A 22752-nucleotide genomic window follows, 5' to 3' on the forward strand; every position below is an offset into this window, starting at 1 on the left:
TTCTCCAAGTGTGCATGAAGAGATAAGAACAATTCGGGAAGTGAGACAATGAGTGACAGAGTGACAGAGCAATGGCTGGGAGACGGCTGGGAGACGAGCCAATCAGCGTCAGGCAGAGGGCGGAGCAATGTCAGCGGTGACGAGCGGTCGCTGCCCCCCCCTCGGGCTGGCTGAGATCCCACCACGGATAACATCTACTAGTTGAATCCAAGTTCCAACCACAAACCCGGAAGTGTCTGCAAACCGGATGTCAGCGGCGGAGAGCGGAGGCCGGGGAGCGTGTGTACGTACTGCAAATGTATTCACACCCCTGTCTGCTGTCCTCACACTATATATATATATATATATATATACACCCCTGTATACTGTCATCACACTGTGTATATATACACCCCTGTCTGCTGTCCTCACACTATATATATATATATATATATACACCCCATGTATACTGTCATCACACTGTATATATATACACCCCCCTGTCTACTGTCATCACACTGTATATATATATACACCCCCTGTATACTGTCATCACACTATATATATATATATACACCCCCCTGTATACTGTCATCACACTGTATATATACACCCCTGTCTACTGTCATCACACTGTGTATATATACACCCCCTGTATACTGTCATCACACTGTATATATATATACACCCCTGTATACTGTCATCACACTGTATATATATACACCCCCTGTATACTGTCATCACACTGTATATATATACACCCCCCTGTATACTGTCATCACACTGTATATATACACCCCATGTATACTGTCATCACACTGTATATATACACCCCCCTGTATACTGTCATCACACTGTATATATATATATATATATATATATATATATACACCCCCCTGTCTACTGTCATCACACTGTATATATATACACCCCCCTGTATACTGTCATCACACTGTATATATATACACCCCCCTGTATACTGTCATCACACTGTATATATATACACCCCCCTGTATACTGTCATCACACTGTATATATATACACCCCCCTGTATACTGTCATCACACTGTATATATATACACCCCCCTGTATACTGTCATCACACTGTATATATATACACCCCCCTGTATACTGTCATCACACTGTATATATATACACCCCCCTGTATACTGTCATCACACTGTGTATATATACACCCCCCTGTATACTGTCATCACACTGTATATATATACACCCCCCTGTATACTGTCATCACACTGTATATATATACACCCCCCTGTATACTGTCATCACACTGTATATATATACACCCCCCTGTATACTGTCATCACACTGTGTATATATACACCCCCCTGTATACTGTCATCACACTGTGTATATATATATATATATATATATACACCCCCCTGTCTACTGTCATCACACTGTATATATATACACCCCCCTGTCTACTGTCATCACACTGTATATATATACACCCCCCTGTATACTGTCATCACACTGTATATATATATATATATACACCCCCCCTGTATACTGTCATCACACTGTATATATATATATATACACCCCCCCCTGTCTACTGTCATCACACTGTATATACACCCCATGTATACTGTCATCACACTATATATATATATACACCCCCTGTATACTGTCATCACACTGTATATATATACACCCCCCTGTATACTGTCATCACACTGTATATATATATATATATATATACACCCCCTGTATACTGTCATCACACTGTATATATATATACCCCCCTGTATACTGTCATCACACTGTATATATATATATATACACCCCCTGTATACTGTCATCGCACTGTATATATATATATATATATATATACACCCCCCTGTATACTGTCATCACACTGTATATATATATATATATACCCCATGTATACTGTCATCACACTGTGTATATATATATATACACCCCTGTATACTGTCATCACACTGTATATATATACACACCCCCTGTATACTGTCATCACACTGTATATATATACACACCCCTGTATACTGTCATCACACTGTATATATATATATATATATACACCCCTGTATACTGTCATCACACTGTGTATATATATATATATATATATACCCCATGTATACTGTCATCACACTGTGTATATATATATATACACCCCTGTATACTGTCATCACACTGTATATATATACACACCCCCTGTATACTGTCATCACACTGTATATATATACACACCCCTGTATACTGTCATCACACTGTATATATATATATATATATATATATATACACACCCCTGTATACTGTCATCACACTGTATATATATATATATATACACACCCCTGTATACTGTCATCACACTGTATATATATATATATATATACCCCATGTATACTGTCATCACACTGTGTATATATATATATATATACACCCCTGTATACTATCATCACACTGTGTATATATACACCCCCCTGTATACTGTCATCACACTGTGTATATATACACACCCCTGTATACTGTCATCACACTGTATATATATATACAACCCTGTATACTGTCATCACACTGTGTATATATATACACCCCCTGTATACTGTCATCACACTGTGTATATATATAGTGTTAGTTTTGGAGTACCGCACTCCGTTTGTTGGGTTAGCTGGTGCCTGCAAGGACTTGTTCAGTCACGTACAATTAATAGAGTAATTGCAGCACACAGTTTTGCTTGTTGCTTATCAAATTTCAAATTTTATTCAATTTTTTGTCATCATATTATACACTGTATATATATATACACCCCCCTGTATACTGTCATCACACTGTATATATATACACCCTGTATACTGTCATCACACTGTATATATATACACCCCCCTGTATACTATCATCACACTGTATATATATATATATACACCCCCTGTATACTGTCATCACACTGTATATATATACACCCCTGTATACTGTCATCACACTGTATATATATACACCCCTGTCTACTGTCATCACACTGTATATATACACACCCCTGTATACTGTCATCACACTGTGTATATATATATATATATACCCCCTGTATACTGTCATCACACTGTATATATATATACCCCCCTGTATACTGTCATCACACTGTATATATATACACCCCTGTATACTATCATCACACTGTATATATATACACCCCCCTGTATACTGTCATCACACTGTATATATATACACCCCCCTGTATACTGTCATCACACTGTATATATATACACCCCTGTATACTGTCATCACACTGTATATATATATACCCCCCTGTATACTGTCATCACACTGTATATATATACACCCCTGTATACTATCATCACACTGTATATATATATACCCCCCTGTATACTGTCATCACACTGTATATATATACACCCCTGTATACTGTCATCACACTGTATATATATACACCCCTGTCTACTGTCATCACACTGTATATATATATATATATATATACCCCCCTGTATACTGTCATCACACTGTATATATATACACCCCTGTATACTGTCATCACATTGTATATATATATATATACACCCCTGTGTACTGTCATCACACTGTATATATATATACACCACTGTATACTGTCATCACACTGTATATATATACACCCCTGTATACTGTCATCACACTGTATATATATACACCCCCCTGTATACTGTCATCACACTGTATATATATACACCCCCCTGTCTACTGTCATCACACTGTATATATATATACACCCCCCTGTATACTGTCATCACATTGTATATATATATATATACACCCCTGTGTACTGTCATCACACTGTATATATATATACACCACTGTATACTGTCATCACACTGTATATATATACACCCCTGTATACTGTCATCACACTGTATATATACACACCCCTGTATACTGTCATCACACTGTGTATATATATACACCCCTGTATACTGTCATCACACTGTATATATATACACCCCTGTATACTGTCATCACACTGTATATATATATACACCCCTGTATACTGTCATCACACTGTATATATATACACCCCTGTATACTGTCATCACACTGTATATATATATACACCCCTGTATACTGTCATCACACTGTATATATATACACCCCCCTGTATACTGTCATCACACTGTATATATATATATACCCCCTGTATACTGTCATCACACTGTGTATATATACACCCCCCTGTATACTGTCATCACACTGTGTATATATACACCCCCCTGTGTGCTGTCATCACACTGTATATATATACACCCCCCTGTATACTGTCATCACACTGTATATATATACACCCCCCTGTATACTGTCATCACACTGTATATATATACACCCCCCTGTGTGCTGTCATCACACTGTATATATATACACCCCCCTGTATACTGTCATCACACTGTATATATATACACCCCCCTGTATACTGTCATCACACTGTATATAATTACACCCCCTGTATACTGTCATCACACTGTGTATATATACACCCCCCTGTATACTGTCATCACACTGTGTATATATACACCCCCCTGTGTGCTGTCATCACACTGTATATATATACACCCCCCTGTATACTGTCATCACACTGTATATATATACACCCCCCTGTATACTGTCATCACACTGTATATATATACACCCCCCTGTGTGCTGTCATCACACTGTATATATATACACCCCCCTGTATACTGTCATCACACTGTATATATATACACCCCCCTGTATACTGTCATCACACTGTATATAATTACACCCCCTGTATACTGTCATCACACTGTATATATATATATATATACACCCCTGTATACTGTCATCACACTGTATATATATACACCCCTGTATACTGTCATCACACTGTATATATATACACCCCTGTATACTGTCATCACACTGTATATAAATATATATATACACCCCTGTATACTGTCATCACACTGTGTATATATACACCCCTGTATACTGTCATCACACTGTATATATATATACACCCCCCTGTATACTGTCATCACACTGTATATATATACACCCCCCTGTATACTGTCATCACACTGTATATATATACACCCCCTGTATACTGTCATCACACTGTATATATATATACACCCCCCCCCCTGTATACTGTCATCACACTGTGTATATATACACCCCCCTGTATACTGTCATCACACTGTATATATATACACCCCCCTGTATACTGTCATCACACTGTATATATATACACCCCCCTGTATACTGTCATCACACTGTATATATATACACCCCCCTGTCTACTGTCATCACACTGTATATATATATATATATATATATACACCCCCCCCTGTCTACTGTCATCACACTGTATATATATACACCCCCCTGTATACTGTCATCACACTGTATATATATATATACACCCCCCCTGTCTACTGTCATCACACTGTATATATATATATATATATATATACACCCCATGTATACTGTCATCACACTGTATATATATACACCCCCCTGTATACTGTCATCACACTGTATATATATATATACACACCCCCCTGTATACTGTCATCACACTGTATATATATACACTGCGTGCAGAATTATTAGGCAAATGAGTATTTTGCCCACATCATCCTCTTTATGCATGTTGTCTTACTCCAAGCTGTATAGGCTCGAAAGCCTACTACCAATTAAGCATATTAGGTGATGTGCATCTCTGTAATGAGAAGGGGTGTGGTCTAATGACATCAACACCCTATATCAGGTGTGCATAATTATTAGGCAACTTCCTTTCCTTTGGCAAAATGGGCCAAAAGAAGGACTTGACAGGCTCAGAAAAGTCAAAAATAGTGAGATATCTTGCAGAGGGATGCAGCACTCTTAAAATTGCAAAGCTTCTGAAGCGTGATCATCGAACAATCAAGCGTTTCATTCAAAATAGTCAACAGGGTCGCAAGAAGCGCGTGGAAAAACCAAGGCGCAAAATAACTGCCCATGAACTGAGAAAAGTCAAGCGTGCAGCTGCCAAGATGCCACTTGCCACCAGTTTGGCCATATTTCAGAGCTGCAACATCACTGGAGTGCCCAAAAGCACAAGGTGTGCAATACTCAGAGACATGGCCAAGGTAAGAAAGGCTGAAAGACGACCACCACTGAACAAGACACACAAGCTGAAACGTCAAGACTGGGCCAAGAAATATCTCAAGACTGATTTTTCTAAGGTTTTATGGACTGATGAAATGAGAGTGAGTCTTGATGGGCCAGATGGATGGGCCCGTGGCTGGATTGGTAAAGGGCAGAGAGCTCCAGTCCGACTCAGACGCCAGCAAGGTGGAGGTGGAGTACTGGTTTGGGCTGGTATCATCAAAGATGAGCTTGTGGGGCCTTTTCGGGTTGAGGATGGAGTCAAGCTCAACTCCCAGTCCTACTGCCAGTTTCTGGAAGACACCTTCTTCAAGCAGTGGTACAAGAAGAAGTCTGCATCCTTCAAGAAAAACATGATTTTCATGCAGGACAATGCTCCATCACACGCGTCCAAGTACTCCACAGCGTGGCTGGCAAGAAAGGGTATAAAAGAAGAAAATCTAATGACATGGCCTCCTTGTTCACCTGATCTGAACCCCATTGAGAACCTGTGGTCCATCATCAAATGTGAGATTTACAAGGAGGGAAAACAGTACACCTCTCTGAACAGTGTCTGGGAGGCTGTGGTTGCTGCTGCACGCAATGTTGATGGTGAACAGATCAAAACACTGACAGAATCCATGGATGGCAGGCTTTTGAGTGTCCTTGCAAAGAAAGGTGGCTATATTGGTCACTGATTTGTTTTTGTTTTGTTTTTGAATGTCAGAAATGTATATTTGTGAATGTTGAGATGTTATATTGGTTTCACTGGTCAAAATAAATAATTGAAATGGGTATATATTTGTTTTTTGTTAATTTGCCTAATAATTATGCACAGTAATAGTCACCTGCACACACAGATATCCCCCTAAAATTGCTAAAACTAAAAACAAACTAAAAACTACTTCCAAAAATATTCAGCTTTGATATTAATGAGTTTTTTGGGTTCATTGAGAACATGGTTGTTGTTCAATAATAAAATTAATCCTCAAAAATACAACTTGCCTAATAATTCTGCACTCCCTGTATATACACCCCCCCTGTCTACTGTCATCACACTGTATATATATATATATATATATATATATATATATACACCCCATGTATACTGTCATCACACTGTATATATATACACCCCCCTGTATACTGTCATCACACTGTATATATATACACCCCCCTGTATACTGTCATCACACTGTATATATATATACACCCCCTGTATACTGTCATCACACTGTATATATATATACACCCCTGTATACTGTCATCACACTGTGTATATATATATATATATATATATACACCCCTGTATACTGTCATCACACTGTATATATATATACACCCCTGTATACTATCATCACACTGTATATATATACACCCCCTGTATACTGTCATCACACTGTGTATATATATACACCCCTGTATACTGTCATCACACTGTATATATATACACCCCTGTATACTGTCATCACACTGTATATATATATACACCCCTGTATACTGTCATCACACTGTATATATATACACCCCTGTATACTGTCATCACACTGTATATATATATATACACCCCTGTATACTGTCATCACACTGTATATATATACACCCCTGTATACTGTCATCACACTGTATATATATACACCCCCCTGTGTGCTGTCATCACACTGTATATATATACACCCCCCTGTATACTATCATCACACTGTATATATATACACCCCTGTATACTGTCATCACACTGTATATATATACACCCCCCTGTATACTGTCATCACACTGTATATAATTACACCCCCTGTATACTGTCATCACACTGTATATATATATATATATACACCCCTGTATACTGTCATCACACTGTATATATATACACCCCTGTATACTGTCATCACACTGTGTATATATACACCCCCCTGTATACTGTCATCACACTGTATATATATACACCCCCCTGTATACTGTCATCACACTGTATATATATACACCCCCCTGTATACTGTCATCACACTGTATATATATACACCCCCCTGTATACTGTCATCACACTGTATATATATATATATATACACCCCCCCCTGTATACTGTCATCACACTGTATATATACACACCCCCCTGTATACTGTCATCACACTGTATATATATATATATATACACACCCCCCTGTATACTGTCATCACACTGTGTATATATATATATATACACCCCCCCTGTCTACTGTCATCACACTGTATATATATATATATATATATATATACACCCCATGTATACTGTCATCACACTATATATATATATATACACCCCCTGTATACTGTCATCACACTGTATATATATACACCCCCCCTGTATACTGTCATCACACTGTATATATATACACCCCCCTGTATACTGTCATCACACTGTATATATATATATATATACACCCCCTGTATACTGTCATCACACTGTATATATATATACACCCCTGTATACTGTCATCACACTGTATATATATATATATATATATATATATATATACCCCATGTATACTGTCATCACACTGTGTATATATACACCCCTGTATACTGTCATCACACTGTATATATATACACCCCTGTATACTATCATCACACTGTATATATATACACCCCCTGTATACTGTCATCACACTGTATATATATACACCCCCTGTATACTGTCATCACACTGTATATATATACACCCCCTGTATACTGTCATCACACTGTGTATATATATAGTGTTAGTTTTGGAGTACCGCACTCCGTTTGTTGGGTTAGCTGGTGCCTGCAAGGACTTGTTCAGTCACGTACAATTAATAGAGTAATTGCAGCACACAGTTTTGCTTGTTGCTTATCAAATTTCAAATTTTATTCAATTTTTTGTCATCATATTATACACTGTATATATATACACCCCTGTATACTGTCATCACACTGTATATATATACACCCTGTATACTGTCATCACACTGTATATATATACACCCCCCTGTATACTATCATCACACTGTATATATATATATATATACCCCCTGTATACTGTCATCACACTGTGTATATATACACCCCTGTATACTGTCATCACACTGTATATATATACACCCCCCTGTATACTGTCATCACACTGTATATATATACACCCCCCTGTGTGCTGTCATCACACTGTGTATATATATACACCCCCCTGTATACTGTCATCACACTGTGTATATATATATATATACCCCCTGTATACTGTCATCACACTGTGTATATATACACCCCTGTATACTGTCATCACACTGTATATATATACACCCCCCTGTATACTGTCATCACACTGTATATATATACACCCCCCTGTATACTGTCATCACACTGTGTATATATATATATATATACCCCCTGTATACTGTCATCACACTGTATATATATACACCCCCCTGTATACTGTCATCACACTGTATATATATACACCCCCCTGTGTGCTGTCATCACACTGTGTATATATACACCCCCCTGTATACTGTCATCACACTGTGTATATATATACACCCCCCTGTATACTGTCATCACACTGTGTATATATATACACCCCCCTGTATACTGTCATCACACTGTATATATATACACCCCCCTGTATACTGTCATCACACTGTATATATATATACACCCCCCTGTATACTGTCATCACACTGTATATATATACACCCCCCTGTATACTGTCATCACACTGTATATATATACACCCCCCTGTATACTGTCATCACACTGTATATATATACACCCCCCTGTATACTGTCATCACACTGTATATATATACACCCCCCTGTATACTGTCATCACACTGTATATATATACACCCCCCTGTATACTGTCATCACACTGTATATATATACACCCCCCTGTATACTGTCATCACACTGTATATATATACACCCCCCTGTATACTGTCATCACACTGTATATATATACACCCCCCTGTATACTGTCATCACACTGTATATATATACACCCCCCTGTGTGCTGTCATCACACTGTGTATATATATACACCCCCCTGTATACTGTCATCACACTGTGTATATATATACACCCCCTGTATACTGTCATCACACTGTATATATATATACACCCCTGTATACTGTCATCACACTGTATATATATACACCCTGTATACTGTCATCACACTGTATATATATACACCCCTGTATACTATCATCACACTGTATATATATACACCCCTGTATACTGTCATCACACTGTATATATATACACCCTGTATACTGTCATCACACTGTATATATATACACCCCCCTGTATACTATCATCACACTGTATATATATACACCCCCTGTATACTGTCATCACACTGTATATATATACACCCCCCTGTATACTGTCATCACACTGTATATATATATATACACCCCCTGTATACTGTCATCACACTGTATATATATACACCCCCCTGTATACTGTCATCACACTGTATATATATACACCCCCTGTATACTGTCATCACACTGTATATATATATATATATATATACCCCCCTGTATACTGTCATCACACTGTATATATATACACCCCTGTATACTGTCATCACACTGTATATATATACACCCCCCTGTATACTGTCATCACACTGTATATATATACACCCCCCTGTATACTGTCATCACACTGTATATATATATATACACCCCTGTATACTGTCATCACACTGTATATATATACACCCCTGTATACTGTCATCACACTGTATATATATACACCCCTGTATACTGTCATCACACTGTATATATATATATACACCCCTGTATACTGTCATCACACTGTATATATATACACCCCTGTATACTGTCATCACACTGTATATATATACACCCCTGTATACTGTCATCACACTGTATATATATGCACCCCCTGTATACTGTCATCACACTGTATTTATATATATACACCCCCCTGTATACTATCATCACACTGTATATATATACACCCCTGTATACTATCATCACACTGTATATATATACACCCCCTGTATACTGTCATCACACTGTATTTATATACACCCCTGTATACTATCATCACACTGTATATATATACACCCCCTGTATACTGTCATCACACTGTATTTATATATATACACCCCCCTGTATACTGTCATCACACTGTATATATATACACCCCCCTGTCTACTGTCATCACACTGTATATATATACACCCCCCTGTATACTGTCATCACACTGTATATATATACACCCCCTGTATACTGTCATCACACTGTATATATATACACCCCCTGTATACTGTCATCACACTGTGTATATATATAGTGTTAGTTTTGGAGTACCGCACTCCGTTTGTTGGGTTAGCTGGTGCCTGCAAGGACTTGTTCAGTCACGTACAATTAATAGAGTAATTGCAGCACACAGTTTTGCTTGTTGCTTATCAAATTTCAAATTTTATTCAATTTTTTGTCATCATATTATACACTGTATATATATATATACACCCCTGTATACTGTCATCACACTGTATATATATACACCCCCCTGTATACTGTCATCACACTGTATATATATACACCCCCCTGTATACTGTCATCACACTGTATATATATACACCCCTGTATACTGTCATCACACTGTATATATATACACCCTGTATACTGTCATCACACTGTATATATACACCCCCCTGTGTGCTGTCATCACACTGTATATCTATACACCCCCCTGTATACTGTCATCACACTGTATATATATACACCCCCCTGTATACTGTCATCACACTGTATATATATACACCCCCCTGTATACTGTCATCACACTGTATATATATACACCCCCCTGTATACTGTCATCACACTGTATATATATACACCCCCCTGTATACTGTCATCACACTGTATATATATACACCCCCCTGTATACTGTCATCACACTGTATATATATACACCCCCTGTATACTGTCATCACACTGTATATATATACACCCCTGTATACTGTCATCACACTGTATATATATACACCCCTGTATACTGTCATCACACTGTATATAAATATATATATACACCCCTGTATACTGTCATCACACTGTGTATATATATACACCCCCCTGTATACTGTCATCACACTGTATATATATACACCCCCCTGTATACTGTCATCACACTGTATATATATATATATATACACCCCTGTATACTGTCATCACACTGTATATATATATATACCCCCTGTATACTGTCATCACACTGTATATATATACACCCCCCTGTATACTGTCATCACACTGTATATATATACACCCCCCTGTATACTGTCATCACACTGTATATATATATACAACCCTGTATACTGTCATCACACTGTATATATATATATATATACACCCCTGTATACTGTCATCACACTGTGTATATATACACCCCCCTGTCTACTGTCATCACACTGTATATATATATACACCCCCCTGTATACTGTCATCACACTGTGTATATATATATATATATATACACCCCCCTGTATACTGTCATCACACTGTATATATATACACCCCCCTGTATACTGTCATCACACTGTATATATATACACCCCCCTGTATACTGTCATCACACTGTATATATATATACAACCCTGTATACTGTCATCACACTGTATATATATATATACCCCCTGTATACTGTCATCACACTGTATATATATACACCCCCCTGTATACTGTCATCACACTGTATATATATACACCCCCCTGTATACTGTCATCACACTGTATATATATATACAACCCTGTATACTGTCATCACACTGTATATATATATATATATACACCCCTGTATACTGTCATCACACTGTGTATATATACACCCCTGTATACTGTCATCACACTGTATATATATACACCCCCTGTATACTGTCATCACACTGTGTATATATATATATATATATATATATATATATATACACCCCCTGTATACTGTCATCACACTGTATATATATACACCCCTGTATACTGTCATCACACTGTATATATATATATATATATATATATATATATATACACACCCCTGTATACTGTCATCACACTGTATATATATATATATACCCCCCTGTATACTGTCATCACACTGTATATATATACACCCCCCTGTATACTGTCATCACACTGTATATATATACACCCCCCTGTATACTGTCATCACACTGTATATATATACACCCCCCTGTGTACTGTCATCACACTGTATATATATACACCCCCCTGTATACTGTCATCACACTGTATATATATACACCCCCCTGTATACTGTCATCACACTGTATATAATTACACCCCCTGTATACTGTCATCACACCGTGTATATATACACCCCCCTGTATACTGTCATCACACTGTATATATATACACCCCTGTATACTGTCATCACACTGTATATATATATATATATACACCCCTGTATACTGTCATCACACTGTGTATATATACACCCCTGTATACTGTCATCACACTGTATATATATATATACACCCCCCTGTATACTGTCATCACACTGTATATATATACACCCCCCTGTATACTGTCATCACACTGTATATATATATACACCCCCCTGTATACTGTCATCACACTGTGTATATATATATATACACCCCCTGTATACTGTCATCACACTGTATATATATATACACCCCCTGTATACTGTCATCACACTGTATATATATACACCCCCTGTATACTGTCATCACACTGTATATATATACACCCCCCTATATACTGTCATCACACTGTATATATATATACACCCCCCTGTATACTGTCATCACACTGTGTATATATATATATACACCCCCTGTATACTGTCATCACACTGTATATATATATACACCCCTGTATACTGGCATCACACTGTATATATACACCCCCCTGTATACTGTCATCACACTGTATATATATATATATATATATATATATACACCCCTGTATACTGTCATCACACTGTATATATATATACCCCCTGTATACTGTCATCACACTGTATATATATACACCCCCCTGTATACTGTCATCACACTGTATATATATACACCCCCCTGTATACTGTCATCACACTGTATATAATTACACCCCCTGTATACTGTCATCACACTGTATATATATTCACCCCCCTGTATACTGTCATCACACTGTATATATATATACACCCCTGTATACTGTCATCACACTGTATATATATATATATACACCCCTGTATACTGTCATCACACTGTGTATATATACACCCCTGTATACTGTCATCACACTGTATATATATATATATACACCCCTGTATACTGTCATCACACTGTATATATATACACCCCTGTATACTGTCATCACACTGTATATATATACACCCCCCTGTATACTGTCATCACACTGTATATATATATACACCCCCCTGTATACTGTCATCACACTGTATATATATTCACCCCCCTGTATACTGTCATCACACTGTATATATATATACACCCCTGTATACTGTCATCACACTGTATATATATATATACACCCCTGTATACTGTCATCACACTGTGTATATATACACCCCTGTATACTGTCATCACACTGTATATATATATATATACACCCCTGTATACTGTCATCACACTGTATATATATACACCCCTGTATACTGTCATCACACTGTATATATATACACCCCCCTGTATACTGTCATCACACTGTATATATATATACACCCCCCTGTATACTGTCATCACACTGTATATATATATACACACCCCTGTATACTGTCATCACACTGTGTATATATATACACCCCTGTATACTGTCATCACACTGTATATATATATATATATATACACCCCTGTATACTGTCATCACACTGTATATATATACACCCCTGTCTGCTGTCCTCACACTATATATATATATATATATATACACCCCCTGTATACTGTCATCACACTGTATATATATACACCCCTGTATACTGTCATCACACTGTATATATATATATATATATATATATATATATACACACCCCTGTATACTGTCATCACACTGTATATATATATATATACCCCCCTGTATACTGTCATCACACTGTATATATATACACCCCCCTGTATACTGTCATCACACTGTATATATATACACCCCCCTGTATACTGTCATCACACTGTATATATATACACCCCCCTGTGTACTGTCATCACACTGTATATATATACACCCCCCTGTATACTGTCATCACACTGTATATATATACACCCCCCTGTATACTGTCATCACACTGTATATAATTACACCCCCTGTATACTGTCATCACACCGTGTATATATACACCCCCCTGTATACTGTCATCACACTGTATATATATACACCCCTGTATACTGTCATCACACTGTATATATATATATATACACCCCTGTATACTGTCATCACACTGTGTATATATACACCCCTGTATACTGTCATCACACTGTATATATATATATATACACCCCTGTATACTGTCATCACACTGTATATATATACACCCCTGTATACTGTCATCACACTGTATATATATACACCCCCCTGTATACTGTCATCACACTGTATATATATATACACCCCCCTGTATACTGTCATCACACTGTATATATATATACACACCCCTGTATACTGTCATCACACTGTGTATATATATACACCCCTGTATACTGTCATCACACTGTATATATATATATATATATACACCCCTGTATACTGTCATCACACTGTATATATATACACCCCTGTCTGCTGTCCTCACACTATATATATATATATATATATACACCCCCTGTATACTGTCATCACACTGTATATATATACACCCCTGTATACTGTCATCACACTGTATATATATATATATATATATATATATATATATACACCCCTGTATACTGTCATCACACTGTATATATATATATATACCCCCCCTGTATACTGTCATCACACTGTATATATATACACCCCCCTGTATACTGTCATCACACTGTATATATATACACCCCCCTGTATACTGTCATCACACTGTATATATATACACCCCCCTGTGTACTGTCATCACACTGTATATATATACACCCCCCTGTATACTGTCATCACACTGTATATATATACACCCCCCTGTATACTGTCATCACACTGTATATAATTACACCCCCTGTATACTGTCATCACACCGTGTATATATACACCCCCCTGTATACTGTCATCACACTGTATATATATACACCCCTGTATACTGTCATCACACTGTATATATATATATATATACACCCCTGTATACTGTCATCACACTGTGTATATATACACCCCTGTATACTGTCATCACACTGTATATATATATATACACCCCCCTGTATACTGTCATCACACTGTATATATATACACCCCCCTGTATACTGTCATCACACTGTATATATATATACACCCCCCTGTATACTGTCATCACACTGTGTATATATATATATACACCCCCTGTATACTGTCATCACACTGTATATATATATACACCCCCCTGTATACTGTCATCACACTGTATATATATACACCCCCTGTATACTGTCATCACACTGTATATATATACACCCCCCTATATACTGTCATCACACTGTATATATATATACACCCCCCTGTATACTGTCATCACACTGTGTATATATATATATACACCCCCTGTATACTGTCATCACACTGTATATATATATATATACACCCCTGTATACTGTCATCACACTGTGTATATATACACCCCTGTATACTGTCATCACACTGTATATATATATATATACACCCCTGTATACTGTCATCACACTGTATATATATACACCCCTGTATACTGTCATCACACTGTATATATATACACCCCCCTGTATACTGTCATCACACTGTATATATATATACACCCCCCTGTATACTGTCATCACACTGTATATATATATACACACCCCTGTATACTGTCATCACACTGTGTATATATATACACCCCTGTATACTGTCATCACACTGTATATATATATATATATATACACCCCTGTATACTGTCATCACACTGTATATATATACACCCCTGTCTGCTGTCCTCACACTATATATATATATATATATATATATATACACACCCCTGTATACTGTCATCACACTGTATATATATATATATACCCCCCTGTATACTGTCATCACACTGTATATATATACACCCCCCTGTATACTGTCATCACACTGTATATATATACACCCCCCTGTATACTGTCATCACACTGTATATATATACACCCCCCTGTGTACTGTCATCACACTGTATATATATACACCCCCCTGTATACTGTCATCACACTGTATATATATACACCCCCCTGTATACTGTCATCACACTGTATATAATTACACCCCCTGTATACTGTCATCACACCGTGTATATATACACCCCCCTGTATACTGTCATCACACTGTATATATATACACCCCTGTATACTGTCATCACACTGTATATATATACACCCCTGTATACTGTCATCACACTGTATATATATACACCCCCCTGTATACTGTCATCACACTGTATATATATATACACCCCCCTGTATACTGTCATCACACTGTATATATATATACACACCCCTGTATACTGTCATCACACTGTGTATATATATACACCCCTGTATACTGTCATCACACTGTATATATATATATATATATACACCCCTGTATACTGTCATCACACTGTATATATATACACCCCTGTCTGCTGTCCTCACACTATATATATATATATATATATATATATACACACCCCTGTATACTGTCATCACACTGTATATATATATATATACCCCCCTGTATACTGTCATCACACTGTATATATATACACCCCCCTGTATACTGTCATCACACTGTATATATATACACCCCCCTGTATACTGTCATCACACTGTATATATATACACCCCCCTGTGTACTGTCATCACACTGTATATATATACACCCCCCTGTATACTGTCATCACACTGTATATATATACACCCCCCTGTATACTGTCATCACACTGTATATAATTACACCCCCTGTATACTGTCATCACACCGTGTATATATACACCCCCCTGTATACTGTCATCACACTGTATATATATACACCCCTGTATACTGTCATCACACTGTGTATATATACACCCCTGTATACTGTCATCACACTGTATATATATATATACACCCCCCTGTATACTGTCATCACACTGTATATATATACACCCCCCTGTATACTGTCATCACACTGTATATATATATACACCCCCCTGTATACTGTCATCACACTGTGTATATATATATATACACCCCCTGTATACTGTCATCACACTGTATATATATATACACCCCCTGTATACTGTCATCACACTGTATATATATACACCCCCTGTATACTGTCATCACACTGTATATATATACACCCCCCTATATACTGTCATCACACTGTATATATATATACACCCCCCTGTATACTGTCATCACACTGTGTATATATATATATACACCCCCTGTATACTGTCATCACACTGTATATATATATATATACACCCCTGTATACTGTCATCACACTGTGTATATATACACCCCTGTATACTGTCATCACACTGTATATATATATATATACACCCCTGTATACTGTCATCACACTGTATATATATACACCCCTGTATACTGTCATCACACTGTATATATATACACCCCCCTGTATACTGTCATCACACTGTATATATATATACACCCCCCTGTATACTGTCATCACACTGTATATATATATACACACCCCTGTATACTGTCATCACACTGTGTATATATATACACCCCTGTATACTGTCATCACACTGTATATATATATATATATATACACCCCTGTATACTGTCATCACACTGTATATATATACACCCCTGTCTGCTGTCCTCACACTATATATATATATATATATATACACCCCCTGTATACTGTCATCACACTGTATATATATACACCCCTGTATACTGTCATCACACTGTATATATATATATATATATATATATATATACACACCCCTGTATACTGTCATCACACTGTATATATATATATATACCCCCCTGTATACTGTCATCACACTGTATATATATACACCCCCCTGTATACTGTCATCACACTGTATATATATACACCCCCCTGTATACTGTCATCACACTGTATATATATACACCCCCCTGTGTACTGTCATCACACTGTATATATATACACCCCCCTGTATACTGTCATCACACTGTATATATATACACCCCCCTGTATACTGTCATCACACTGTATATAATTACACCCCCTGTATACTGTCATCACACTGTATATATATACACCCCCCTGTATACTGTCATCACACTGTATATATATACACCCCCCTGTGTACTGTCATCACACTGTATATATATACACCCCCCTGTATACTGTCATCACACTGTATATATATACACCCCCCTGTATACTGTCATCACACCGTGTATATATACACCCCCCTGTATACTGTCATCACACTGTATATATATACACCCCTGTATACTGTCATCACACTGTATATATATATATATACACCCCTGTATACTGTCATCACACTGTGTATATATACACCCCTGTATACTGTCATCACACTGTATATATATATATATACACCCCTGTATACTGTCATCACACTGTATATATATACACCCCTGTATACTGTCATCACACTGTATATATATACACCCCCCTGTATACTGTCATCACACTGTATATATATATACACCCCCCTGTATACTGTCATCACACTGTATATATATATACACACCCCTGTATACTGTCATCACACTGTGTATATATATACACCCCTGTATACTGTCATCACACTGTATATATATATATATATATACACCCCTGTATACTGTCATCACACTGTATATATATACACCCCTGTCTGCTGTCCTCACACTATATATATATATATATATATACACCCCCTGTATACTGTCATCACACTGTATATATATACACCCCTGTATACTGTCATCACACTGTATATATATATATATATATATATATATATATACACACCCCTGTATACTGTCATCACACTGTATATATATATATATACCCCCCTGTATACTGTCATCACACTGTATATATATACACCCCCCTGTATACTGTCATCACACTGTATATATATACACCCCTTTGTATACTGTCATCACACTGTATATATATACACCCCCCTGTGTACTGTCATCACACTGTATATATATACACCCCCCTGTATACTGTCATCACACTGTATATATATACACCCCCCTGTATACTGTCATCACACTGTATATAATTACACCCCCTGTATACTGTCATCACACCGTGTATATATACACCCCCCTGTATACTGTCATCACACTGTATATATATACACCCCTGTATACTGTCATCACACTGTATATATATATATATATACACCCCTGTATACTGTCATCACACTGTGTATATATACACCCCTGTATACTGTCATCACACTGTATATATATATATACACCCCCCTGTATACTGTCATCACACTGTATATATATACACCCCCCTGTATACTGTCATCACACTGTATATATATATACACCCCCCTGTATACTGTCATCACACTGTGTATATATATATATACACCCCCTGTATACTGTCATCACACTGTATATATATATACACCCCCTGTATACTGTCATCACACTGTATATATATACACCCCCTGTATACTGTCATCACACTGTATATATATACACCCCCCTATATACTGTCATCACACTGTATATATATATACACCCCCCTGTATACTGTCATCACACTGTGTATATATATATATACACCCCCTGTATACTGTCATCACACTGTATATATATATACACCCCTGTATACTGGCATCACACTGTATATATACACCCCCCTGTATACTGTCATCACACTGTATATATATATATATATATATATATATACACCCCTGTATACTGTCATCACACTGTATATATATATACCCCCTGTATACTGTCATCACACTGTATATATATACACCCCCCTGTATACTGTCATCACACTGTATATATATACACCCCCCTGTATACTGTCATCACACTGTATATAATTACACCCCCTGTATACTGTCATCACACTGTATATATATTCACCCCCCTGTATACTGTCATCACACTGTATATATATATACACCCCTGTATACTGTCATCACACTGTATATATATATATATACACCCCTGTATACTGTCATCACACTGTGTATATATACACCCCTGTATACTGTCATCACACTGTATATATATATATATACACCCCTGTATACTGTCATCACACTGTATATATATACACCCCTGTATACTGTCATCACACTGTATATATATACACCCCCCTGTATACTGTCATCACACTGTATATATATATATACACCCCCCTGTATACTGTCATCACACTGTATATATATTCACCCCCCTGTATACTGTCATCACACTGTATATATATATACACCCCTGTATACTGTCATCACACTGTATATATATATATATACACCCCTGTATACTGTCATCACACTATGTATATATACACCCCTGTATACTGTCATCACACTGTATATATATATATATACACCCCTGTATACTGTCATCACACTGTATATATATACACCCCTGTATACTGTCATCACACTGTATATATATACACCCCCCTGTATACTGTCATCACACTGTATATATATATACACCCCCCTGTATACTGTCATCACACTGTATATATATATACACACCCCTGTATACTGTCATCACACTGTGTATATATATACACCCCTGTATACTGTCATCACACTGTATATATATATATATATATACACCCCTGTATACTGTCATCACACTGTGTATATATACACCCCTGTATACTGTCATCACACTGTATATATACACCCCCCTGTATACTGTCATCACACTGTATATATATATATATATATATACACCCCTGTATACTGTCATCACACTGTATATATATACACCCCCCTATATACTGTCATCACACTGTGTATATATACACCCCTGTATACTGTCATCACACTGTATATATACACCCCCCTGTATACTGTCATCACACTGTATATATATATATATATATATACACCCCTGTATACTGTCATCACACTGTATATATATATACCCCCCTGTATACTGTCATCACACTGTATATATATACACCCCTGTATACTGTCATCACACTGTATATATATATACACCCCCCTGTATACTGTCATCACACTGTATATATATATACACCCCCCTGTATACTGTCATCACACTGTATATATATACACCCCCCTGTATACTGTCATCACACTGTATATATATACACCCCCCTGTATACTGTCATCACACTGTATATATATACACCCCCCTGTATACTGTCATCACACTGTATATATATATATACACCCCCCTGTATACTGTCATCACACTGTATATATATACACCCCCCTGTATACTGTCATCACACTGTATATATATACACCCCCCTGTATACTGTCATCACACTGTATATATATACACCCCCCTTTATACTGTCATCAC

General features: G+C 36.9%; 1 protein-coding gene across 2 annotated transcripts in view; it reads left to right on the forward strand.

The window, feature by feature from the left end:
- The first annotated feature begins 190 nt into the window (after positions 1 to 190).
- SLC35F5 (solute carrier family 35 member F5) overlaps positions 191 to 22752 on the forward strand; it is a 130428-nt gene continuing 107866 nt past the window's right edge. For both annotated transcript variants that reach the window (XM_040441874.1, XM_040441875.1), the window contains exon 1: positions 191 to 283. The gene's annotated coding sequence lies outside the window, so the exon portion shown is untranslated. The remainder of the gene's footprint in view (positions 284 to 22752) is intronic.

This window comes from Bufo bufo, chromosome 7, assembly GCF_905171765.1.
Source record: "Bufo bufo chromosome 7, aBufBuf1.1, whole genome shotgun sequence".
Lineage (NCBI taxonomy): Eukaryota > Metazoa > Chordata > Amphibia > Anura > Bufonidae > Bufo > Bufo bufo.